The 27,379-nt window shown below is 45.0% G+C and overlaps 1 protein-coding gene and 1 non-coding gene across 3 annotated transcripts in view; one reads left to right on the plus strand and one right to left on the minus strand.

Annotated features, from left to right (window-relative positions):
* The window catches only part of FAM174B (family with sequence similarity 174 member B), a 143,422-nt gene that overhangs the window by 12,963 nt on the left and 103,080 nt on the right, over positions 1–27,379 (plus strand). For both annotated transcript variants that reach the window (XM_069559936.1, XM_069559935.1), the window contains one exon: positions 13,812–13,908. The gene's annotated coding sequence lies outside the window, so the exon portion shown is untranslated. The remainder of the gene's footprint in view (positions 1–13,811; positions 13,909–27,379) is intronic.
* On the minus strand, positions 23,157–23,229 carry TRNAG-CCC (transfer RNA glycine (anticodon CCC)). Its single transcript has one exon. It is a non-coding gene; the product is annotated as a tRNA-Gly (tRNA).

Consider the following 27,379-nt stretch of genomic DNA (forward strand, 5'->3'; position numbering starts at 1 on the left):
GTTATTAGAGCAGTCTGCTATCATTAGAGCAGTGTGTTACCATTAGAGCAGTGTGCTGTCATCAGAGCAGTGTGCTGTCATTAGAGCAGTGTGTTATTGTTGTTTAGTTGCTCAGTCATGTCCGACTCTTTGCGACCCCATGGACTATAGCCCGTCAGACAAAAAGGAATTCAACAAGCACAGACATGACAAGAGGACATTCCAGGCAGAAAGTTCAGGATGTCAGAAATCAAAAACCTGCACTAGTGAAGAGAATGGAGAGATAAGCCAGACATAAAGACGCCAGGTACCATGCTGAAAAGAGGACGCTTTATTCTGTAAGAATAAGTAAACATTCTGAAAGGTTTATGCAGAGCATCAACCTCACCTGTGTATTATGAGGGCTCTGGCTTCTGTGTAGAGACTGGACTTGAGGGAGCCAAGCAGGAGGCCAGACCCAGAGGAGATGGGCGCACAACCTTGGGGAGAAATGATGACAAAGGTAGTCCAGTGGTTGAGAATCTGCCTTCAGGGGCACTCGGCTTTGATCCCTGGTCGGGGAACTAAGATCCCACAAGCCTTAGACCAACTAGACCCTCGAGTTGCAATGAAGACCCTGTGCAGCCAAAAATTAGTTAATTAATTAAATGTTCAACTCTTAAAAAAAAAAGGAAAGAATGATGACAACCTCCCCAAAAGATCTTAAATGCACACATCAACAGGGGGCAGGCACAGACATTCCCAGAACTGCCACGTGAGTCAATACCACTGGACCAGAGGACCTCCCGAGGCCACCGGTGAGAGAGCCTCAACTGGCCACAGCAGAGGTTATCAGGGGAGCCAGCCCAGGGCCACTGACCGCTGCCAGGTCAGAGCCACGGGGACTGAAGCTGGAAAGGAATCTCTCTGTCCTGCTTCTCTCCAAACAGGGTAGAGGAGCAGTGAGGCTTGGGGAATCCTGACCTGTCCAAAGACAGAAGGCAGGAAAGAGCAGTAAATTAGGGTATAAGTCACCACTCCAGTGGGCTTCCCTGGTGGCACAGCAGTAAAGAATCTGTCTGCCAATGCAGGAGACGTGGGTTTGATCCGTGGGTCGGGAAGATCCCCTGGAGAAGGAAATGGCAACCTGCCCCAGTGTTCTTCCTGGAGAACCCCATGAACAGAGGAGCCTGGCAGGCTACAGTCCATGGGGTTGCAAGGGTCAGACACGACTTAGCAACTAAACCATTTCTAAAAAGACTTTATCCTTTTGTTTGTTTTTGGCTCTGCTGGGTCTTCGTTGCTGTGGGGGATGTTCTCTAGCTTTATTGGGAGGAGGTACCCATGTGGCGAGCAGAAGGGTGAGGGAACCCAGGAGGACTGCTCTGCCACGTGGCTCACAGTCTTGGATTTTATGGTGGTGGGATTCATTTCTGGGTTGTCTCTGGCCCATCGTTCTAACCCCGGGTCCTTCCTGGTGGTACATGCATCGAGAAGGATGGATCCAGTGAGAAGGATTCTGGGAGGCTGGTGCGGCACACGGGCTGATGTCTCCTGTCTGCTTTTGACCTTTCCTGAATTCTTCCCATTGGTGGGGGCTTGTTAGTTTCATGTTCATCACCAGTACCTCCTGGTAAAATAACTCATGCAGATGGTTACAGTGGTGCCAGGGTGGGCAGTTTCAGCCAGTGGTTTCCTCTAACACTTCCTTTAACTGTATTTCAATGACAGGCTGTAAAAATGGAGTCACTTCTAAAAGAGTACATAGTGTAGGAACCGAATGATACAGTGCAGGAAGGGGTAGTGATGTGTTTGAATGTCAGTGATGTGGACAAAGAGTGGCCGCCTGTCATATTAGTAAACAGAGGAAGTTGTTGCCATCAAACCATCAGCCACTGCAGCTGCCTCAATGGTGTACCCTGAGGGGACTCAGGATGGAGAAAAACAGAATACGGCCCTAGATAGCTGAGGTGCGTATCAAAGGACTAATTTCACTAAGCCCGAGCTCTTGCATCTTCCCATATATAAAGTGCTAAGTTCATTGACTTGAGATTGTTCTTTAATTAGCAGTAATCTCTGATGTTTGTCTACCCGAGTTTTTTGTTTGTTCACTAGCAAAATTTTTTCATTTGTTTCTGGCTGGGCTGGGTCTTCATTGCTAGGAAGGCTTTCCTCTATTTGCGGTGAGTGGGGGCTCCCTTGCAGCTGGGGTGCGCGGGCTTCTCTTTGCGGTGGCTTCTCTTGTTGCAGAGCACAGAGCACGGGTCTAGGGTGTGTGGGCCCAGTAGTTGTGGCGCGTGGACCTAGCTGCTCTGAGGCATGTGGGGTCATTTCAGATCAGGGGTCGGACTCGTGTGTCTTACGTTGGCAGGTGGGTTCTTTACCACTGAGAAGGGAAGCCCCATTTGCTTGTTCCTTTGTTTTGCAAAAGCTCCTCTATATTCTGGCTCCTCCCTTACCTCTTTGGAACAGTCCCTCAGATGCTGTGTGCATCCCAGAATTAAGTCCCTACCAAGTCCACCAAATAAAGCATAGTTCTCAACTTTTAGATTGTGCAATTGTTTTCAGTCAACAATGAGTATAATGTGTCCACTCAAATCAGGGCGTTATAGGTCTGCATGGGGTTAAGAGTCACTGGGAGCTTGTCAGAGACACTTGGGATCTTTGGCAACCAGGACCCAGCCACTTCATACTGCTATTTAGCCTATAGATGCAGAAGCACCTGTTCTTTCCACTAAGACACATGAACTTTGTGAAACTTGGTTTCACGTTTCAAACACAAAGAAAATTGTCATCCCAGCCCCTGAGTGAGGTAGTTAAAGTGGAAGGAGCTCTGAGATGTGGTGATGACCCTGGGTCCATCACTTTCTAGGGGAGACACTCTGCACAGCAGAAACTTGAGATTTTTTTCCAGTGTAAAGTGGGGCTGATTATATAGGGCTATGGATCGAGCAACACTTCCCAGGTGGCTCGGTGGTAAAGAATCTGCCTGCCAGTGCAAGAGACGTGCGGTTCTATCCCTGGATCAGGAAGACCCCCTGGAGGAGGAAATGGCAACCCATGCCAGTATGCTTGCCTGGGAAATCCCATGGAGAGAGGAGGCTGGCGGACTACAGTCCATGGGGTCACAAAGAGTTGGACATGACTGAGCGACTGAGCATGCATGCGGGGGTTTAACAAAGTTCTGTTGAAACCAAGAGCCTGCTGCGTCTGCTTCTGTGACTTGTGGTGGGTGGGGAGGAAAGGAGGGAAGAGAAAGGACTGCCCTTCTTGGGTTGGAACGTGGTGGGTCTCTGGCCCTCCAGCGGCTTGATGGCTGCTGTGCACGTGGCTCCCCATCTCTGAACTGTGCTAATCAAACAGTTCACAAGGTTTGCCCACCTTGATGGAAGGATATGTAAATCTGACTCAATTCACAGCATCTATTAACAGTTCGATTGAAACTGCATCTCATTTAAGCTCATTCATAACCGTCATTGCTGGAAATAGCGGCAAATGTGGAGGAGCCCATCACAAGGCCTGATAATTACCTCACAATGAAAACCCAACTGTAGGAACATCACCATTGCCATGACAACCACGAGGGAAGCCTGGTTGCCCACGGTTACCTATGTTACCAGATGTCAGTGGTGCCTGAGTCTTAGCTTTGAATGAGCCTCAGGAGCATAATGGGGAAAGGCAGTATGAGCTGTATGAGTGCTTTAGAATGAAAGAATCTCGCTGGACCCATGGGGATCTTTTAATATCCTTTTATTTTTTGGTGTTAGCCCCAATGGGTTCATGAAGAGTCTATCTCATTGCAGGAATATTGAGTTGTGATCTTGGAGCCAGAGAGTTCTAAAATGACTCCTTCTCTGAAAGGCCTTTCTGTTTTCACTTAAATAGTCTTTGTTTAAGTAAAAAAATAAGGGCTTCCCTGGTGGCTCAGTGGTAAAGAATCTGCCTGCCAGTGCAGGAGACATGGGTTTGATCCCTGGTCCAGGAAGATCCCACATACCGTAGAACAACTAAGTCCATGCTCCACAACTGCTGAGCCTGTGCTCTAGAGCCTGGGAGCCAGAGCTACCGAGCCCGCACACCACACGTGCTGAAGCCCAGGAACCTTGGGCCTGTCTGTGCTCCGCAACGAGAGGCCACCAAAATGGAAGTCCATGTACCACAATTAGAGAGTAGCCCCCCTCTCCCACAACTAGAGAAAGCACAAGGCTGCCATGAAGACCCAGCACATTCAAAAATTAAAAAATTAAAATTATTAAAAAAAATTTAAAAACACCTAATGCAAGTATGTGGTTTAAGCCTCAAAAATGCAAAGGTATAAAGGAAGCTCTCTTTCCCATTGTTGCTCTCCATCTGCCCTCTTCCTGTGTTGCCCCAGAGATATTTGTTAATGTGTGTACAAGTCAATACAAGGACTATTCCTTTCCCTTTTCTTTTTACACAAAAGAATATATAATATACACAAGAGAATAATGTATCACACACACTGCTCTGCACCTTTTTTCCTTCGTGAATCTTGATGTTGTCTCATGTCCATCTGTAGAGTGCTTCCTCAGTCTTTTTAAAGTGCAAAGTATTCCATTATACGAATGTGCCAAATGTATTCAGCAGCTTCTGTTGATGGGCGTTAAGATTGTTTTCAAGACTTTACCACCACAAAGAAGGTTGCAGAGATGAGCCTTAACTTAATGCCATTCTGCACGTTTGAGTTATCTGGAGAATAATTTCTAGGTGTAGCTTTGCCAGGTGTGTAGGTTTGTCATTTTAAGGTGCCATCCGTAGATCTTGAGCTAATTTGCATCCCCTCAGTAAAGGATGTGAAGCCGTTTCTCACAGCCTCATGGAGTTTCTTGTCAAACTTTTGGGTTTGTGCCAAATTGGTCTGTGAGAAATGGTATCTCGGCAGGGTTACAATCTGCATTTTTCTTGTATGTATTTAGTTTTAGTATTCAGAAGGGCTTCCCTCATAGCTCAGTGGGTAAATCATCTGCCTGCAATTGAACCCGGCCCAGGTTCAATTCCTGAGTTGGGAAGATCCCCTGGAGAAGGAAATGGCAGCCCACTCCAGGATTCTTGCCTGGAGAATCCCATGGACAGAGGAGCCTGGCGGGCAGCAGTCCATGGAGTCGCAAGAGTTGGACACGACTTAGCAACTAAACCATCGCCACCACCATCTGTTCAGAGGCTTTGCCTATTTTTCTGTGGTATTGTTGGCCTTTTTCTTAGAGGGAACTCTTAACATATTAAGGAGATTAGCTCTTCGTGATATGAGTTTCAAAGTTTTTTTCTTGCAGTTTGTCGTTTTTACGTTTGACTTTTGACAATGTAGTGTAATAGATCAGAGCACAGGTTCTTGCGCCTCACTGTCTAGCTTCAGGTTCCGACTCTGCCCATAAACAGGCGGTGTGGCTTGGGACGCTTGATTCTCTGTGCTTCGTCTCCTTCCTCTTTGAAATGGGGATCGTAGTACCGACCGTATATGGCTTTTTAATCTTTACATATCTTGAAATTGTCTTGTCAATCTGTAAAGTGCTTCCATAATCTTTTTAGAGGGCAAAGTATTCCATTATATGGATGTGCCAAATACTATTCAACCAGTTTCTGTGAAGATTAAATGCTTAATATATTTAAAGTGTTCTTAACAATGCTTTCTACATAACATAGTAAATTCTATGTTTGATACCTATTATTGTTATTTAAATTCATCACTTCAAGGCAGATAGTTGGGGAAACAATGGAAACAGTGACAGACTTTATTTTGGGGGGCTCCAAAATCACTGCAGATGGTACTGCAGCCATGAAATTAAAAGACACTTGCTCCTTGGAAGAAAAGCTATGACCAACCTAGACAGCATATTAAAAAGCAGAGATTCTGCTTTGCCAACAAAGGCCCATCTAGTCGAAGCTATGGTTTTTCCAGTAGTCATGTATGGATGTGAGAGTTGGACTGTAAAGAAAGCTCAACACTGAAGAACTGATGCTTTTGAACTGTGGTGTTGGAGAAGACTCTCAAGAGTCCCTTGGGCTGCAAGGAGATCAAACCAGTTCATCTTAAAGGAATTCAGTCCTGAACATTCATTGGAAGGACTGATGCTGAAGCTGAAGCTCCAGTGCAACGGCCACCTGATGCGAAGAACTGACTCCTTGGAAAAGACCCTGATGCTGGGAAAGACTGAAGGGGGAAGGAGAAGGGGATGACAGAAGGTGAGATGAGATGAGATGGTTGGATGGCATCACTGACTTGATGGACATGAGTTTGAGCAAGCTGCAGGAGTTGGTGATGGACAGGGAAGCCTGGCATGCTGCAGTCCATGGGGTCGCAAAGAGTCGGACATGACTGAGTAAATTATTTAAATTGTTATTTAATGGTTCCTGGATTTTGTGTCATAGTTAGAAAGGCCTTAAGAAAGTTTCCCTATGCCCTACTTTGCACTTCCTGTTGTTCTGTTTTTTTTGGCTGTGCTGGGTCTTAGGTGTGGTGTGGACTTTTTCTAGTTGTGGCGCATGGGCTTAGTTGCCTGTGTGCGATCTTGGCTCCCCAACCAGGGATTGAACCCATGTCCCCAGCATCGGAAGGAGGATTCTTAACTACTGGACCACCAGGGAAGTTCCCCTTCTGTTGTTCTTTTCATATACCTTTATCAGGGAAGCAGCATAGCCGCCTGGTTATGAGTGCTAGTTTTCTGAGTCAGACAAACCTGTTTCAGTGGCAGCTCTAGCACTGACTAGCTAAGTGATCTTGAGCAAGTCATGCTGCCTCCCTAAATGGGGATTAGTCACAAGGCGACAGTGGGAATTGGTGCTGTGGCTGGCACTTGGTGAGTGTGCACGCCAAATAAGTGGAGGGCACTGCTTTTATTTTATTAAAAAAAATTTTTTTTGTGCAATAAAGTTTTATTAAAGTATAAAGGAGATAGAGAAAGCTTTTGACATAGGCATCAGAAGGGGGTAGAAAGAGTACCCCGAGGGCACTGCTTTTAATACCATGGTACCAACTGTACTTCAGCCCAGCTAGTTTCACTTCTCTGCCTTTCCAGTTCCCTGAGGACAGGGATCGCATTTCAATTTGTAGCCTCAGAAGGGTACCACAGAAGGGGCTCAACAAATCCTAGTTGGTGAATGGACAGAGAAATCAGCTCAAAGCACTGCAGAGATTGCTTAGTTTAGATCATTCCTGGCAGTTTGCAGAGGAGAAAACCGAGGCAAAGTGATTGTCCAAGGTCAGAGTTGAAATGGAACGTGGAGCTTTTGACTTCAGTCCAAAAGGCAGCCGTTGGCCTGCCACCTTCTATACCATGTTGGCCCCAGGCTAGGAAGGGCAGGGCTCAGTGTCCTTCATCGCGGACGTCTCTGCCCTTCAGAATATGTCAGGGCCCTCCCCTCCACCTTCTGAAACATCGTTTGTCATTCTTGTTCATAGTGGACTCGTTAAAATAGAAACACACACACATACAAACAGAATGTGTGGGCTTGAATTGAATTTCCCTGGGTCTTGTTTCCTCCATCTCTAAAATGGGAGCGTTTGTTCATTTGTTCCCTTGTTCATTGAGAAATATTGATAGAGCCTCCACAGACTCTTCCTGGAGCTATGGTAGATACTGCTTCTACAGAGATGGACAGAGTGAGGGCTGTGTGCACAGCGAGCTCAGAGACGTGCCGAGCAACTGCCTGGATGTTGCAAGAACAATGCCTGGCTCTTCTTTAGATTGCTCAGGCCTCTATAGGACCATGGGCGTGGGGCTTTGGAGAACACAGCCAAGTCATGGTTTGTTTGGCATGGGGCAGAGTTAAAGAAACTTCAAAGAGGGTGTGACATTTGAGCTGTCTTTTGAAGGGCACCTAGGTGTACCGAGTTTATTAACCTTGGAGTTGTTTATAGATTTTTCTTGGCTGATGACGCCCTTTATACGACAGGCTCTGTTGGGAGCAGGTACAGAGGTTGGGCAGGAACTCTGGTCTTTGTTCTTGTCTCATGTGTTGGTGCTTCCTCTAGCCAAGTTCCTGTAACCCCCGCTTCAACTCTGCCCCACTGTGCAGCTGCCAGAATTGACCAATAAAAATACAAGACTCCAGGCATATTGGAATTTCAGATAAAGAATCTTGGCAGGGGACATCCTTACACTAAAAATGTATTTGTCATTTATCCAAAAATGCCACTTTAACTGGGGGACTTGTATTTTATCCAGCAAACCTCCCCTAGTAGTGCATGCAACAAAAAATGGCTGGAGTCCCTTTTTTCCCTAGCACATTGCTTTCTTGCATAGAGAAAATTCAGGGTGGTTCTAGCCCTGATGTCTTCCTCAGCACCCAAAGTTTGTCAGTGGAAAGCAAAAAACCCCATAAACTGGTTTAATGGCAGAAGGTGGCATGGACACACATACTTCCTAGCTCTTTCTGCAGAGAGGGCCTGTAAGAGTGGCACCCCAGTAACAAAGCACTCTCAAAGCCTGCATCTTAGTTTCTCAATCCCATTCCCTAATAAAAGGGACTAGGGTCCCTTGGAAATACCATTGATTCTAGGATTGTGGTAGGGAAATTATAAGATGATCCTGGAGCATTTTGTAATGACAGAAAGTAAAAAAGTGGCCAAAAAGAACAGAAGGAAACCAAAATCAAAAAGTGGATGGAGATCCGTCCACAGGACTTCAGTTTTCTCCCTCTGTTGGCTGGCTGGCGGTGAGCACTGGAGGACAGTTTGTCTGCTTTATAGCAAATCCTGAGAGTAATCAGAGTCCCCTACTTTGGGACTGTAAGTAAAACTGAGGGGCAGCCGACCAAGCCACTCGCTATCCTGTAATACAGAGTGTTCAGGTGGGGGGACATGGGTAAGTCTATGCCTGATTCATGTGGACGTTTGATAGACACCAACACTATACTGTAAGGCAATTATCCTTCAACTAAAAATAAATAAATGAAAAGCCTATAATAGAGGCTTTCCCTGAGAAGAGGAGAAGAAAGACTCCTGTATTTTATATGAGCTGTTAACTCTTTCTCCCCTAAAATGTATTAATACTTCAGCAAATATATCCCAAATTTTCAAAACAGCCATGCCCCTGTGATAGAACCTTCTAGAAAATGCAATATATTTCAAGGAAGTCATTTGAATACAACAAAAAACTGCTCAAAGATACATATATATTTCACTGTTATTAATAATGTGAAAAAATAGGGACTGATTTAAAGTAAGTAATGGATTTTGCATAGCCATAAAACTAATGTTCATTAAAATGCAAAGGTCATATGGAGATATGTTTATATTATGAAATGAGGTGGAACTAAACTGGTTTCACTATTGCATAGTCTGAGCAACCTAGAAAATTTGGAGAGAGTATATATATACCAACATGCTAACTATAGTTATTATAATAATACCACTGGGTAAAAAGAATTTTCATTCATTTTGAAATAATATTTTTTTTCCCTAGATAAGCGCAGAAAAGCATAAGGAAGAAAAAGCACATGGGTGAAAAAGCACATTTTCTTCTCAGTTTTGGGTTTTCCAAAAAAAAGGAATTTGATAATTTAGAGTCAAGAAGTACTGGAAAGGACTTCCCTGGTGGTTAGAGCAGGCGGCCCCCCTGCCAGTTCAGGGGCCATGGTTTCAGTCCTGTCCAGGAAGATCTCATAGGCTGCAGAGCAACTGAGCCTGTGGCCACAACTGCTGAGCCCTCCCAGCAATGGGACCCAGCGCAGCCAAAACGAAAGTGTGAAAAAGAGTGTCCTCCTTCCAACTTCTCCCTCCTCTCCTTAGGAACACCGTCCAAGCCTTTAATTCTTCCCACCCCTCCTCACAATAGCATGCTTAGGTCACCATTTCTTGGTTTATTGATTTTAGACATTATCTGTTAGCTTCTTGATATGGTAGGCGAAAATTTAGGTCTCTTATACCCATATAGCGGATAAATAGTGGCCTCCTAAAACTCACGTCCACTGGAAACTTAGAATGGTGTTCACTTTACTTGGATAGTGAAAGAAAGAAAGTGAAGTCGCTCAGTCATGTCCGACTCTTTGCAACCCCACGGACTGCAGCCTACCAGGCTCCTCCGTCCATGGGATTCTCCAGGCAAGAATACTGGAGTGGGTTGCCATTTCCTTCTCCAGGGGATCTTCCCGACCCAGGGATCGAACCCAGGTCTCCCACATTGCAGGCAGATGCTTTAACCTCTGAGCCACCATACTAAGAGTTTTTTCAAATGTAATTGAGTTTAAGGATTTGGAGATTAGATTATCATGGATTTAAGGTGGGGCATAAATCCAGGGATTGGTGTTGTAAGAAGAGGAGAAAATATACACAGAGACACACACAGAAAAGGCCAGGCTTTTGTGGAGCACAGACGAGCTAACACAGCCCCACCCAAGGACTGCCAAGAGTTTCTGGGATCCACCAGAAACTGCAAGAGAAACATGGAACAAATTCTCTTAGAACTCTGCCAACACGTTGACTTCAGACTTTGGGCCTCCAGAACTGTGAGAGAATACATTAAAGTCCCCCAGTTCGTGGCAGTTTGTTACCGGCAGCCCTAGGACGCTGATCCAACGGCATCTCTGTCCATTAACCCCATAGTGTGGACACTATGATTTCTAGCTGTTTTGTCTTTTCAAACTTCCCAGTGATGAGCACACATGATACTTATGAAGAGAGAAAGTAAACTTCGCTAGGAAAGAGGGTGAGGACGTGCAAATGCGAAGCCAGATGGAGAGCAGGACCACTCAGCGTCTGACTGTGTGCTCAGGCCTGAGATGCGCGTGGGTGCACGCTCAGGATGAGAGACAGGAGCCAGCTGTGTCAACAAGATGGCTGTGCATCCCAGAAAGGTCTTACCCAGGAAGAAAGCACTGTAAGCCATTCAATATTTCACTGTTTGCTTTGGAAGTCCCTAAAAACTACTTTATTCAAATAAGGGCTTGTGCATTTGGGCACATAGCCCCATTCTCAGAACAACTGGCGGCTCATCTGGGCAAAACCACCACTAGCCAAACAGCTGTTTACTAACAGACGCTTGCTCTAGGGCCCTTGCCTTCCTACGGCCACCAGTCCTAAACTATAACTTCATGAACTCTGCTCAGTCTTTATTTAAAAAAATTATTTATTTATTTACTTATTTGGCTGCACCAGCTCTTAGTTGCAGGACAGACCCGGGACCTTTGATCTTTGGTACAGCATGTGGAATTTTTCTTTTTTCTTAGTTGCAGCATGTGGGATCTTTATTTGCAGCATGTGGGATCTAGCTCCCTGACTGGGGTCGAACCCAGGCCCCCTGCGTTGGGAGTGCAGTCTTAGCCACTGGACCATCAGGAAAGTCCCTCTGCTCAGTCTTGAACCAGTTGAGCTCAGACACCAAAACCATGTTCGTATCTGCCCTGGTCTCCCCGTTCTGAGAGCCTCCTGTGGTTGGTCAGGCTGAAGAGGCTGGCTGTGACTGTGGTCAGGAAGAGGTCACGGCTGTGTGATGCCAAACTGTTCTGGTGGTCCTTCTGGGAGGTCGGCAGTCACCAGCATGTATGTGTTTGAGTTTGTACATTGTGTGCTTGTTTGTGTGAGAGTTGTCTGTGAGAGGAAATAGGTGTGAGTGTGTGTTAGGCCATTTTTGTTACTATTTAGTCACTAAGTTGTGTCTGACTTTTTGCAACCCCAGGGACTGCAGCACGCCAGGCTCCTCTGTCCAGGGGATTTTCAAGGCAAGAATACCCCGGGTGGCTCAGTGGTAAAGAATCCACCTGCCAAGCAGGAGACTGAGCTTCGATCCCTGTGTCGTGAAGATCCCTTGAAGAAGGAAATGGCAACCCACTCTAGTATTCTTGCCTGAAGAATCCCATGGACAGAGGCGGCCTACAGTCTGGGGGGTTGTAGAGTTGGACCTGACCGAGCTACTGAACAACAGCGACTACAAATACTGGAGTAGGTTGCCATTTCCTTCTCCAGGGGATCTTCTCCACCCAGGGGTCGAACCCACCTCCCCTGCATTGGCAGGTAGATTCTTTACTGCTGAGCCACCAGGGAAGCCTGCTTGTTAATCTGTAGAGCACAGCAATTTATGAAAGGTTTTTCTCTCCCAAAGTCAGTGGGGTCCTAGAGGAATTTTAGAGAGAGAGAGGATGACATGTTTAAGTCAGTGTTTCGGAAAGGCCTGTGATCTCAGGTTGGAGAGAACTCCCAGGGCCACGGAAAAAGCTTTAGAAGATGGTCACACAGTTCAAGCACTGACATGGACACCACTGCCAAGCAGCGGTGAGATGGCTTGAGAAGATGGACGCGCATTCTTTGCCGCTCTCCCGTCAACAGGGAGAGCCTCTTTCCCTGCTCTTTGAATCTGTGCTGGCTTGGGGACTCATTTCGGCCAACTGACGGCAATGAAAGTGGTCCTGTGTTGCTTCGGAGACGAGGCCTTCAGAGACTGGCTCCTGCCCTCATTGTTGGCATGCTTTCTTTTGAAGCCTCATTCAGAATGCCGCCTTTTGAATCAAATTGTAAAAAGTCCGAATACCTTGAGACCAGCATGCTGTGAGGAAGCCCAAGCTAGCCGTGTGAAAAGAGAGGGGCCATGTGAAAAAACATGGAGGAGTGAGGCCTTGAAAACTCCCCTCCAGTTCAGACCCAGCTGAATTCAGCTGAGTGGATGACCCTGGGAGATGCTGTGTGGAGCAGAAAGGCCACCAGCGGAGCCCTCTCTTGAGTTCCCAACTCACAGAATCTAGAGCAGGCAGAGCGCTTGTTTTATGCCAGTTAAGTCATGGGGTAGTTATTTATTTGGCTGCACGGGGTCTTCACGGTGGTGTTTGGGCTTCTCATTGCAGTGGCTTCATTTGGGGAGCACAGGCTCTAAGTGTGTGGACCTCAGTAGTTGTGGTATTGCGGGCTTAGTTGCTCTTTGGCATGTGGGATCTTCCTGGACCAGGGATTGAACCTATGTCCCTTCTATTGGCAGCCGGATTCTTAACCACTGGACCACCAGGGAAGTCCAATACAGTAGTTTTTTATGCAACACTTGGCAACCCAGACAAACAGGTAACATTTCTTGATTGTTCCGTGCAGTATAGTCTCAGCCAATAGTGTTAAGATGTCCAGTATCCATGATTTGCTGTGCAGATTCAATATGATCCCAGCCACTTAGATTTTAATCTTCATGATTAGCATTAGTTATTTTCTTGAAAGTTGTTGTTCAGTTGCTGCTAAGTCGTGTGCGACTCTTTGTGACCCCATGAACTGCAGTACTCCAGACTTCCCTGTCCATCACCAACTCCTGGAGCTTGCACAAACTCATGTCCATTGACTTGGTGATGCCATCCAACCATCTCATCCTCTGTAGCCCCTTCTCCTCCTGCTTTTAATCTTTCCCAACATCAGGCTCTTTTCCAATGAGTCAGCTCTTCGCATCAGGCTCTTCACATACTTCTTGAAAGGAATATCTATTATATTCCTAACTTTTCTTTTTATTCATAAGTAATTACTGAATCAAAAATTTCTATGTCAAATACGATGCGAGCCAAAAAGAATCTAAATTTGTATCCTGAATTAGCCACAGACGCTATCTTTCAGTAACTCTTTTGGAGGAAAGAAGGTATAGAACTAAGCCTCCCCTCTTTAATTCTTGAGGAGCCAGAGGGGGACGCTGAAAATGAGGGGAAGGATGTGAGGGAGAGGAAGGGTGGAACTAAAGGAATTTTGGATGCAGGCAGAGGGGAATCAGAGGAGGCAATTGAGAGGGAGCACCAGAGAAGAGATGGCGTGGAGAAGCCTGAGGCTCCTGCTCTTGGTCTGGGCTTCCTTTGCAGGCTCTGAGTCTCAGAGAAGGATGCTGACTTTGGATCTGAACTGACTCCTGGCCTGAAGTGTGTTTCTCACTTCCTTCCTTCAGAATCCTCGTCCAATGGCCATCCAGCTACCGACCCCCAGAGAGTTTCCATGGAAAACCTGGGTTTGGATGAAGACTTAACTACTATTATTTTTTGGAGGTGAGAGGTTGGTAGCAGGGAAAGAGAGGCTACTTCTAATCTACTGAACTGATTAGTTGAAAAGTATTTTCTTCCTAGGATTTCAGGTGCCTGGGATAATCCACCCCTTAATGAGGAGTTCCACCCGCTATGAATTGATATGCAAATCTATGCAAATAACATGCAACTCCTCCTGGGCTTCTGGAGACAGGTCTTTGTTTTCAACAGGATTACTTTACTGGGCCAATTCAATGGGGGTAGAAAAAGCCCTTTGCAAATGGGATTTTCGTATTAATAAGAGCTGCCATGGATTGAATATCTGACACTTGATGTATCTATCTATTTAAAAGCCTCCCGCACAGAACTGGGCAACCTCCAGGCAGCACTTCGGAGTGGGAGCCCAGCTCTGCCTACCAAGCCAAAGAGTGTGAGAGCCGTGATCTTCCAGAATGCTCTGCCTCTGCCATTGGTCTGAGGCATTTCACCCAAAGAGCCAAGTTCAAAAGCTGAAATGTCAGCACGTTTCTTAATTTCAACTCTAGAAAACCTATAGAGTAAGTGTATGATAAGAGAGTTTAAAAACAGCACTTTCTTTTTCTGATGATAAAATAATAACTATTGACAGGCAGATAAAAATGGAGGTTAGGTACACATTCTGAGGTTGGGGACCTGGGTTTGAGCTAAGGTCCACCACTTCCTAACAGTGAGAAAGGGGCCAAGTGACCTTTTGTTTTTTTAAACAGTGATCCTTTTTTTCTTGAACATATATATATAACTTATTTTGGCTGCGCTGGGTCTTCATTGCTGCAGGTGGGCCTTTTCTGTAGTTGCAGAGAGCCGGCTACTCTCTCTAGTTGTGGTGTGCCGGCTTCTCATCGCAGTGGCTTCTCTCTGTGTTTTTTTAAATTTCTATTGATTTATTATTTATCTATATTTTTGGCTGCGCTGGGTCTTTGCCGCTGTATGTGGGCTTCCTCTGGTTGCAGCTCGTGGGGTCTGCTTTCTAGTTGGGGAGCTCGGGCTTCGCACTGCGGCGCCCTTTCTTGTGGAGCCGGGACTCGAGGGCGCAGGCAGGCTCAGCAGTTGCGGTGCACGGGCTCAGTTGCTCTGCGGCACGTGGAGTCTTCCGGGAGCGGGGATCAGATCCATGCCCCCTGCGCTGGCAGGCAGACTCTTAACCAGCCGACCACCGGGGAGTCCCTGGCTTCTCTTGCTGCGGAGCTCGGGAGTCTAGGGGCGGGCTTCAGTACTTGCGGCACTTGGGCTCGGTAGTTGCGGGTCGCGGGGCCAAGTGACTTTTAACCTCTTTCTGTGTTTCACTTTCTCTGTCTCTAGTCTGGAGATAACTCGCAGGGTTGATGTAAGGATCAACTGAGTTGATTCATGTGAAGCCCTTGAGGCCTTTGATATTCACACTGTACCATCTATAGCCAATGAGGACCCTTTATGTTGGCTTTTGCGTCCCTTTGAAATGACCCCATTTTTCTTGGAGAGGCTCCCTGCTTTCTGCACGGCTGTCCCTGACATGTCCTTCTGCAGACCTAGAACTGGGAACGTCTGCATGATCTCTGGTTACCTTTGTGGGGAACGGCTATTAGATGCCACCGTCTGAGAGGTACCGTATTCTATACTACTGTTCAGGCTCTTTCATTGTTCCTAACCCTTTTCAGTAGCAAAGTAAAAATGAATAATGTGTTAATACTGACACTTACGGTACAAACAGATCATCCTGAGGCTTTTACGTGACTTCTTAAATTTTACCCTTGGGCCTGTTTCCCATGGAGTGAAAATGTTGATTTCTAATCTCATTAATATAATTATAAAATCCACAAACCTATAGCGAGATTGATTAAAAAAAAAAAGGAGAAAGAGCTCAAATTACTAGAATCAGGAAAGAAAGAAGACATGTTATGAGTGATCTTACAGAAATAAAAAGTGAATCTGAAAGGAGGTACTATGAACAATTGTATCCCTATAAATTAGATAAACTAGATGAATTGGGTGAGAGGGCAAAGGTGACCCACTCCGGTACTCTTGCCTGGAAAATCCCATGGACGGAGGAGCCTGGTAGGCTGTAGTCCATGGGGTAGCGAAGAGTCAGACACGACTGAGTGACTTCACTTTCACTTTTCACTTTCATGCATTGGAGAAGGAAATGGCAACCCACTCCAGTGTTCTTGGCTGGAGAATTCCAGGGACAGGGGAGCCTGGAGGGCTGCAGTCTATGGGGTCGAACAGAGTCGGACACGGCTGAAGCGACTTAGCAACAGCAGCAGCAGAGGAATTGGGAAAATTCTTAGTAAGATTAAAAACCACTAAAACTGACAAGAAGTAGAAAATCTGAAATATATCTATAATCTGAATATACCTATAACAAGTGAAGAGATTAGTAATCAGAGAACTTCCCACAAAGAGAGGCCCAGGCATTGAAGGCTTCAAAGGCTTCACTGGTGAACTCCTTTTTTTTCAAGTCACTCAATCGTGTCCAATTCTTTGTGACCCCATGGGCTGTAGCCCACCAGGCTCCTCTGTCCATGGAATTCTCCAGGCCAGAATACTGGAGTGGGTAGCCTTTCCCTTCTGCAGGGGATCTTCCCAATCCAGGGAGTGAACCCAGGTCTCCTGCATTGCAGGCAGATGCTTTACCATCTGAGCCACCAGGGAAGCCTGTTTCACTGAGTGGAAACCATTCCCAAGGGCATAAGGGAAAATTATTCAGATTCTTTCTATGATTCTAAAATGAGATGAAGACATCATAAGACAAGACAAGGAATGGCTACCCACTCCAATATTCTTGCCTGGAGAATCCCATGAATCAAGGAGCCTGGGGGCTACAGTCCATGGGTTGCAAAGAGTCGGACACGACTGAAATGATTAAAAATACTGTACAGCACAGAGAACTTTATTTTATTTTAAAATGATTTCTTTAAATACTTTTCTAGTTTAAGTATATAGCATGATTGTTGTAAAAAATTTTAAAAAATTATAGAATTGCTGTTGTTAATGTAGAAAGTCCAAATTGGCCACAATCCAACCCCTAGGTATTTCAAATCCTGAAAGATGATGCTGTGAAAGTGCTGCACTCAATATGCCAGCAAATTTGGAAAACTCAGCAGTGGCCACAGGACTGGAAAAGGTCAATTTTCATTCCAATCCCATAGAAAGGCAATGCCAAACAATGCTCAGACTACCGCACAACTGTACTTATCTCACATGCTAGTAAAGTAATGCTCAAAATTCTCCAAGCCAGGCTTCAGCAATATGTGAACCGTGAACTTCCAGATGTTCAAGCTGGTTTTAGAAAAGGCAGAGGAACCAGAGATCAAATTGCCAACATCCGCTGGATCATGGGAAAAGCAAGAGTTCCAGAAAAACATATACTTTTGCTTCATTGACTATGCCAAAGCCTTTGACTGTGTGGATCACAATAAACTGTGGAAAATTCTGAGAGAGATGGGAATACCAGACCACGTGACCTGCCTCTTGAGAAACCTATATGCAGGTCAGGAAGCAACAGTTAGAACTGGACATGGAACAACAGACTGGTTCCAAATAAGAAAAGGAGTATGTCAAGGCTGTATATTCTCACCCTGCTTATTTAACTTATATGCCGAGTACATCATGAGAAATGCTGGACTGGAAGAAGCACAAGCTGGAATCAAGATTGCCGGGAGAAATATCAGTAACCTCAGATATGCAGATGACACCACCCTTATGGCAGAAAGTGAAGAGGAACTAAAAAGCCTCTTGATGAAAGTGAAAGAGGAGAGTGAAAAAGTTGGCTTAAAGCTCAACATTCAGAAAACGAAGATCATGGCATCTGGTCCCATCACTTCATGGGAAATAGATGGGGAAACAGTGTCAGATTTTATTTGTTTGGGCTCCAAAATCACTGCAGATGGTGATTGCAGCCATGAAATTAAAAGACTCTTACTCCTTGGAAGAAAAGTTATGACCAACCTAGATAGCATATTGAAAAGCAGAGGCATTACTTTGCCAACAAAGGTCCGTCTATGGTCAGGGCTATGGTTTTTCCAGTAGTCATGTATGGATGTGAGAGTTGGACTGTGAAGAAGGCTGAGCGCCGAAGAATTGATGCTTTTGAACTGTGGTGTTGGAGAAGACTCTTGAGAGTCCCTTGGACTGCAAGGAGATCCAACCAGTCCATTTTAAAGGAGATCAGTCCTGGGTGTTCTTTGGAAGGAATGATGCTGAAGCTGAAACTCCAGTACTTTGGCCACCTCATGCGAAGAGTTGACTCATTGGAAAAGACTCTGATGCTGAGAGGGATTGGGGGCAGGAGGAGAAGGGAACGACAGAGGATGAGATGGCTGGATGGCATCACCGACTTGATGGACATGAGTTTGGGTGTACTCCAGGAGTTGGTGATGGACAGGGAGGCCTGGCGTGCTGTGATTCATGGGGTCGCAGAGAGTTGGACACGACTGAGCGACTGAACTGAACTGAGAGATAATCTTTGTTACTGGTCTGACATATATTCTACCAGATTTTTTTTCCTTCACTCAATGAGAAAAATCATTTCTCAAGTTACTTTGCAATGAAATTAGCTATCATGTGATTCCTTATTAGCACTAGGTTTTTGTGAAGATTATTCAGTGATTCTTTGCACTGTGTCTCAGTCCTCTGAGAAGTTTAGCCATTTTCAGAAAGTCGTGGGAAAGACAGTAAGTTGGATGTTTCAGGGAATCAAATCGGATAGTGGATGCTTTGCAGGGTGAAGGATATAGCAGTGGGGGAGGATTGGATCCAGAATGGAAACACTTGAGCAAAGCACGCAGGGCCAAGCCTTGCCCCAAGCTCCAGATTCCATCCAATAGGACATAATCTAATGGGATGGTGAGTCTGGTGTCCAGCAGAGGCAAGGAAGATCCTACATAACATTGGACCATTTCTTCAAGCTTCCTGTCTCCGTGCAGATTCTAAGCCTCTCACTCTTCCCTCCCATCCTAGGAGCAGGCTGTGGATTTGATGCATACATCATCTGTCTTATGTTGTTCCACTGTAAATTAAAAAAGAAAAAGATAATTTTAATGCATAAGCCCTTCCTTGTGTAATTGAATCATTACAGAAATAATTTTATACCACAAATTCTGTTTTTGAGTTCTTAATTTTGACTTTTCTTTCAGCTGGCCTTAGTGTATATACACACACACATACACACACACACACACACACACACACACACATATATATATATACACTTGGCCTTAGTTGGCCAAGTAACTTTTTCACAAAGCAACATGCAGGATATGTTTTTTAATCCTTAGACATCTGAGAATAACTTTCTGCTGCCTTTACACATGAAAAACCTTTTACCTAGGTTGAAAAATGTTTGCACCCTTGCTGCTAAAAATTGAGAAGATATTACTGTATTGTCTTTTGGGACTTCCTGCTATTGCTGCAGGAAAGTGAAGGTGAAGTCACTCAGTCGTGTCCTACTTTTTGCCACCCGTGGACTGTAGCCCGCCAGGCTCCTCCATCCATGGGATTCTCCAGGCAAGAATACTGGAGTGGGTTGCCATTTCCTTCTCCAGGGGATCTTCCCAACCCAGGGATTGAACCCACGTCTCCCACATTGCAGGCAGACGCTTTTAACCTCTGCACCACCAGGGAACTCTGGGCAGTGTGAGTTTTATTCCTTTGTAAGTGACCTAGGATTTATGCTGGAGTGTTTCTTTTTTTGGCTTTTATTTATTGTTTTAAAATTAATTAAATCTTTTTCAATTTTTGGCTGCGCTGAGTCTTTGTTGCTCTGAGCAGACTTCTCTCTAGTTGTGGCGAGCAGGGGGCGGCTCTCTAGTTGCCGTGCTCGGGCTTCCCACTGCGGTGGTTTCTCTTGTTGCAGAGCACGAGCTCCAGGGCTTGTGGGCGTCAGGAGTTGGGGCTCAAGGGCTCTAGAGCGAGTGATCAATAGCTGTGGCACACAGATTTAGTTGCCTGTGGCATGTGGGGTCTTCCTGGACCAGGGATTGAACTCCTGTCCCCTGCATTGGCAGGTGGATTCTTAGCCACAGGGAAGTCTTCCTTTGTCTTTTAAATCTACTGGGATATATTTAGATGTGTGATCTAGATATTCCCTGTTTCCCCTCTAGATCCAGCCTCCGTTTCCCCCAGCCTGCTTTGGCCCTGGCATTTTTGCACATGGAACCAGCTGACTCCCATGCCCCTGAGCTTCTGCTTGGTTGGACCACTGGAAGGTGTGGGAAAAGATCAGGGGCAGGAGAGTGCTGGCATTCCTCCTACAGCCCTCTCTGGGTCTGATACCCCATCCCCTCGCCTCTTTAGACCTAGGAATGGTCATGACGATTAAATTCTCCACTGGTTCTGTATGACTCCCTTTTATTGATTATTCTGGGAACTTGGTGAATACTCTCAAACTGTGGCTTGTGTGATTCCTGTTGACTGATTTTCAGGATCATGATGATTCCTTCCGTTATAGCCAGTCTACACGGAAACTATTCAGTGGTTCCTGTTTTTTCAATTTCAGATTTTGCATTTTTCAGTTCTAGAATTTTCATTTGGTTGCTTTTTAGATTTTCCATTTCTTTGCTCATATTTTAATTTGTCCATTCATTGTGATCATATTGTTCTTTAAGTCTTTGAACATATTTATGTGTACTAGGTTGCTTTAGTTGTATCTGACTTTTTGCGACCCTGTGGACTGTAGCCCGCCAGGCTCCTCTGTCTGTGGAACTGTCCAGGCAAGAATACTGGAGCGGGTTGCCATTCTCTCCTCCAGAGAATCGCCCTGACCCAGGGATCAAACCAGAGAATCGCCCTGACCCAGGGATCAAACTTGTGTCTCTTCTGTCCCTCACATTGGCAGGCAGGTTCTTTACCATTAGTGCCACCTGGGAGGGGATCAAACCTTCGTCATGGCCGTGAAACTGCCAAATCCCAACCGCTGGACCACCAGGGAGCGATTATGGTAGCTAATTTAAAGTTCTTGTCTACTAATCCCAACTTCTGAGTCATCTTGGAATTAGTTTCTTATTTAGATTTAATTAAATCTCTTATTTTTATTATTTATCTTATTATTATATCTCATTTTTTTTTGTTTTCACCTGTCTAATAATTTTTCTTATTGATGCTGGACTTTGTGGAGGATGTACTGTAGAGAATCTCAACTCTGTCTTCCGCCTTTGAAGAATGTTGGGTTTTGTTTTAGAAGACAGGGAAATTACTTTGTTATTGTTGTTCAGTCACTCAGTTGTATCCGACTCTTTGTGATCCCGTGGACTGCAGCACGCCAGCCAGGCTTCCCTGTCCATCACCAGCTCCCGGAGTTCACTCAAACTCATATCCATTGAGTCAGTGATGCCATCCAACCATCTCATCCTCTGCCGTCCACTTCTCCTCCTGCCCCCAGTGTTTCCCAGCATCAAGGTCTTTTCCAAGGAGTCAACTCTTTGCATCAGATGGCCAAGGTATTGGAGCTTCCCTTCAGCATCACTCCTTCTAATGAATTTTCAGGATTGATTTCCTTTAGGATGGACTGGTTGGATCTCCTTGCAGTCCAAGGGACTCTCAAGAGTCTTCTCTAACACCACAGTTCAAAAGTATCAGTTCTTTGGTGCTCAGCCTTCTTTATGGTTCAACTCTCACATCCATATATGACTACTGGAAAAACTATAGCTTTGACTAGATGGACATTTGTTAGCAAAGTAATGTCTCTGCTTTTGAATATGCTGTCTAGGTTGGTCATAACTTTTCTTCTAAGGAGCAAGCATCTTTTAATTTCATGACTGCAGTCACCATCTGCAGTGATTTTGGAGCCCAAGAAAATAAAGTCTGTCACTGTTTCCATTGTTTCCACATCTATTTGTCATGAAGGGATGGGACCAGATGCCATCATCTTAAGTTTTTTGAATGTTGAGTTTTAAGTCAGCTTTTTCACTCTCCTGGTTCACCTTCATCAAGAGGCTCTTTAGTTCCTCTTCATTTTCTGCCATAAGGGTGGTGTCATCTGCATATCTGAGGTTATTGATATTTCTGTTGGCAGTCTTGATTTCAGTTAGTGCTTCATCCAGCCTGGCAATTACTTTAAGAGCAACTGAACTGAACTGAACTGAATCTTTTGGAGGGTTGATTTTGCACTTGTTAGGGGAGGTCTGTTTTAATTTTACCACTGCGTTTCAAGTGAATACCTTTGTCCTGGGAGGTGGTCTTTATTCCTACGTGTGGTCTTCATGAAGTTTCGATGAAAAGCTCTTCTATCTTGGGAGGACGTGATCTACAAACAGTTTTCCCTGTAGTAGGCATGTGCTGAAACCTCAGCTCGGCTCTTTAGTTCTTCCAGCTGTTTCCTCCTGGGCTCTTTTTAGTCTTGCCCTACACATGTGCCCTACACATTATAGGGTCAGCCCATAATTTGAAAAGGGTTTCAATGGAGAGTTTGAGTTTACGTCCTCTGTGGCTTCCTCCATTTTGTGGAATTCTGTGAGTTCTTCCATTCACTAACCAGTTGCTTTTGCAGCCCTTGAACTTCTTCCGTGATTCCACGGACCAACAAATCTCCAGGCTCGGCCTGACTCTGTCTGCCATGCCAGACACACTGGGGAGTGAGCAAAGGCAGGAGCCATATGCACGTGGACCTCACCTCATGTGATTCCCTTTTTTCCAAATGTCAAATCTTTTTCTTTTCCTGTTTGTTTCTGGTCATTCCAAATGTGTCTTCAAACAACTGTATTTATTAACAGCCAGAGCGTATACTTGTGACCATCAGGACGAATAGTCTAAAATCATGCTGAGTTACCATGCTATTACCCAGCCACTAGTATTTCTTGCCTGTATTTTAAAATATGCTTTCTTGTACCCTTGCTCCTATAGCCTGTCTCACCTCAGTTAAGTCATCCCGTTAGAACATTAAGTCTGATGATGCTATTCTTTTCCTTATAAGCCAAACACTGGCAGCCCGTCTCCCTCAGAATAAAGCCCCAGTCCTTGCAGTCCACTGCACTGCCCTCACTGTATCCCCCACCCGATTCTGTCTTATCCCTCTGACTTGGTGTCCCCATGATTTTCCATTTTAATCACTCTGTTCTTGCCAAACTGATCCTCTTCCTATTCCTTGCACTTGCCTTGGGGCCATTTACATTTCATTCTCTCTTCCTGGAATAGGCTCCCCTCGCCCTGGCCCCCAATTTAAACTTGTAAATCCCAACACTCCTACCTACTCTCACAGTCTTTTAAAAAAATATTTATTTTTCTGGCTGCACCAGGTCCTAGTTGGAGCACGTGGTCAGCATTTTCCTGACCAGGGATCGAACCCAGGCCCCCTGCATGGGGAGCACAGAGTCTTAACCACTGGACCATCAGGGAAGCCCTTCACAGTCTTTTCCCCATCTCCCCTAATTTACTTTATCTTCATCGTGCTTGCAGTCAACTTAATAATTAACTGTCTACCTTCACGAGGATGTAAGTTCCATGCAGGCAGGGATTTTTGGTGTTTTGTTCACATCTGTATTCCTGGGACCTGGCATAGCTGAATGCTAAGTGAATTTTTCTCCACTGGGGCTCATACAGGCTCAGCTCCTTAATACTGACAACATGTCTAGGGTAGTTCCTGGCTATTATGTAACTGGCATGTTTTATCGTGGACTATTTCTCTTTATTCCCATAGAGTCTTCCTTACAGCCCTTTCCTTACAATGCTGATCTCCTGGGATACACACTGTGGAATGTGATAAAATGTCAGTGAATTAGGTGTCTGAGGAGTTTGGGTTATTATTACTATTTTTTTTAAAATCAGAAATAACCTTAAGAAAATTTGCTACCTTTTAAATTTGTTCGTTATCATATAAAATATAGCAGGTTCTAGTGTTTTTAGTGTTAATAGGATAGAGATAAGAAAAAGGAGAGAATGGTTTAATCATTGACATAATACATTTTATGCCTACCTAGATTACGCATTGTTGACCTTTAAGTTGATTTAGGCTTAATGAGATGGTGTCATTATGTTTGAAGAATTAATATAATTATTTTATTATGTTTAAAAAAAATTATTCTCTGAGCTTGTGCATGTTTTATACCTCATAAAGGCCCGTGTGTATTGCTTTCTCACTGAATATATTTTTAAGCTGTTTTCTGATGTGAGGTTTGCAGAAGTCTGATCTCTTGAAGGATGGTTTTACTCAAATGTTTAATTTTCCTAGGCATTCTACAACTTTTGTTTTTCAGTGTTTTTCAATGGAGACCTGTATTTCCAAAAGAAATTAAACTTTATGTTCTGAAAATGGATTCTTTAGATACTGGGATTTCTCTCAGGATCCAGTGGTTAAGATTCCACCTTGCAGTACAGGGGACCTGGGTTCTATCCCTGGTCGGGGAACTAAGATCCTGTCTGTTGGGCAGAGCAGCTTCCCCCTCCCAATAAATAAATAATAAAAAAAGGGGTTTGCAACAGGCATCTTTATCATCCTGGGCACAAACTGAATAATGAATGGAAAGCTCAGCAGACACTCAGCGGCGCGCCCTCTAGTGTTCGATCTTGAATATGCAGATTAATTTCTGAACAATATTGCGTTCACCCTTGTGGCAGAAACCGAAGAACTAAAGAGCCTCTTGATGAGAGTGAAAGAGGAGAGTGAAAAATTTGGCTTAAAGCCCAACATTCAGAAAACTAAGATCATGGCATCTGGTCCCATCCCCTCATGGCAAATAGATGGGGAAACAGTGGAAACAGTGACAGACTTTATTTTCTTGGGCTCCAAAATAACTGCAGATGGTGACTGCAGCCATGAAATTAAAAGGCATTTACTCCTTGGAAGAAAAGTTATGACCAACCTAGACAGCATATTATAAAGCAGAGACATAAAAAAAAAAAAAGCAGAGACATTACTTTGCCAACAAATGTCCGTCTAGTCAAGGCTATGGTTTTTCCAGTAGCCATGTATGGATGTGAGAGTTGGACTGTGAAGAAAGCTGAGCGCCGAAGAATTGATACTTTTGAACTGTGGTGTTGGAGAAGGGTCTTGAGAGTCCCTTGGACTTCAAGGAGATCCAATCAGTCCATCCTAAAGGAAATCAGTCCTGAATATTCACTGGAAGGACTGATGCTGAAGCTGAAACTCCAGTACTTTGGCCACCTGATGTGAAGAGCTGACTCCTTGGAAAAGCCCCTGATGCTGGGGAAGATTGAAGGTGGGAGGAGAAGGGGACAACAGAGGATGAGATGGTTGGATGGCATCACCGACTCAATGGATATGAGTTTCAGCAAGCTCTGGGAGCTGGTGGTGGACAGGGAGGCCTGGTGTGCTGCAGTCCATGGGGTCGCAAAGAGTTGGACACTACTGAATGACTGAACTGAACTGAACTGAACTGACTGCGTCCCATGGAGCCCCAGGGTCTCCAGCAGAAGCCAGGAAGTCAGGAGAGAGGGATGAGGAGGCTGAATAGCTGGACTCTGGCCTCATCCCCTCATCCACAGAAGCTGCAGTTTTATACATTTTCTTTATCTAGGGATACTGCTTAGCTGTTACATGACAAAATAGTTATTTTGGTGCTTCAAAAATAAACATTTAAAAAAACAATAGAGTGTAAGCACGTGAAATTAAAGAAGTGATTGTACTGTACATGTTCATTTATATCGTCGGATTTTAGGATTTCAGCAGTATTTCCACATATATAACATATAAATGCTGGAACTAACACCAAATAGCTAGTTAACCTATGGTGGAATTCAATGTCTGTATATTTTCATTAAAAAAAAAATTCAACAAGCAAAATGCACGACCCTAGAGATCATCATAGGAAGTGAAGTAAGTCAGACAAAGACAAATAATGATATCACTTATCTGTGTAATCCATAAAGTGATAGAGATGACCTTATTTTTAGAACAGAAACAAATCCACAAACATAGAAAACAAGTTGATGATTACTCAAGGGGAAAGTGGAGGGGTAAATTAGGAGTATAGGATTATCAGATACACACTTGTGTATATAAAATAAATAAGCAAGGACGTACTGGAACAGCCACAAGGTCCTCTAGGATTTGCAGAGCCACCCAGCTTCAGTGTGGACCAAATATCATTTTCCTGGCAGTGAAGGGACAGCGGTACACAGAGGTTGGTGGGGCTTAGTGATTAGCAGCAGAAGGTGAGTCATTTAAAATGTTGATTTACAATGTTGTGTTAATTTCTACTGCACAGCAAAGGGATTCCGTTATGCATATATGCATATATTCTTTTTCTTATTTTTTTTTCCATAATGGTGTATCACAGGATATTGAATATAGTTCCCTGTGCTATACAGGGTATATGTGCTGAGTCACTCTGTCCCATCTGACTCTTTGCGACCCCACAGACTGTAGCCCGCCAGGCTCCTCTGTCCATGGGATTTCCCAGAGAAGAATACTGGGCTGGGTTGCCACTTCCTCCTCCAGGGGCTCCTTCCCACCCAGGGATTGAACCTGTTTACTGCTCGGTGGGCCACCAGGGAAGCCCGTGCTACTCCAATAGGCCTGTGTGTCCATCCATTCTATACAGAGTAGTTTGCATCTGCTAATCCCAAACTCCTGATTGATTCTCCCCCTGCCACTCCCCCTTGGAACCTCCAGTCTGTTGTCTGTGAGTCCGTTTCTGTTTCATAGGTGGGCTCATCGGTGTCAGCGTTCAGGTTCCACGTGTGAGTGATGTCATGTGGGGTTTGTCTTTCTTTTTCTGACTTCCTTCACTCAGTGTGATCATCTCTAGTTGCATCAGTGTGCTACAAATGGCATCGTTTCTTTCCTTTTTATGGCTCAGTACTATTTCATTTCTCCAAAGAAGACACACAGATGGCCAACACGCACATGAAAAGATGCTCAGCATCACTAGTTATGAGAAAATGAAAATCAAAGCTACCACGAGGGACCACCTCATACCAGTCAGAGAGGTAGCATCTTCACTCACACGTCTAGTCTGATTCTAGATGATGACTGGACCTCTCCCACAGAGCAAGTGACTCCTCCGTACGATCACTTTGGTTCAGTTTTTATGACTGCACTGGGTCCTCTTTTCTATGTGGGCTTCTTTAGTTGCAGCAAGCGGGGCTGCTCTTCCTTGCAGTGGCTTTTCTTGTTGCAGAGTGCAGGCTCTGGGTACACGGGCTTCAGCAGTTGCAGCACGTGGGCTCAGCAGCGGGGGCACATGGGTCTAGTCACTCCAAGGCATGGGGGATCCTCCTGGGCCAGGGCTCAAGCCTGTGTTCCCTGCCCTGGCAGGCGGATTCTTCACCCCTGGACCACCAGGGAAGCCCTCTATGAGGTCTCTTGAATAGACTAGTTTGGGCTTCCTTATAGCACGGCAGCTGGGTTCCCAGAGGGAGCATCCCAGGAGGTAGGAAGTAGATGTCTGGAGGGCCTGGACACAGTTATATTGTCATTTTTGCTCTATTCTATTGGCCGAGGACTAACATAGCCCAGATTTAGCATTGACGTCAACTCATGATTGGAGGAATGGTAGAGAATTTGGGGGCTCTGTTTTAAAACTGC

This window comes from Ovis canadensis, chromosome 18 (assembly GCF_042477335.2).
Source record: "Ovis canadensis isolate MfBH-ARS-UI-01 breed Bighorn chromosome 18, ARS-UI_OviCan_v2, whole genome shotgun sequence".
Classification (NCBI taxonomy): domain Eukaryota; kingdom Metazoa; phylum Chordata; class Mammalia; order Artiodactyla; family Bovidae; genus Ovis; species Ovis canadensis.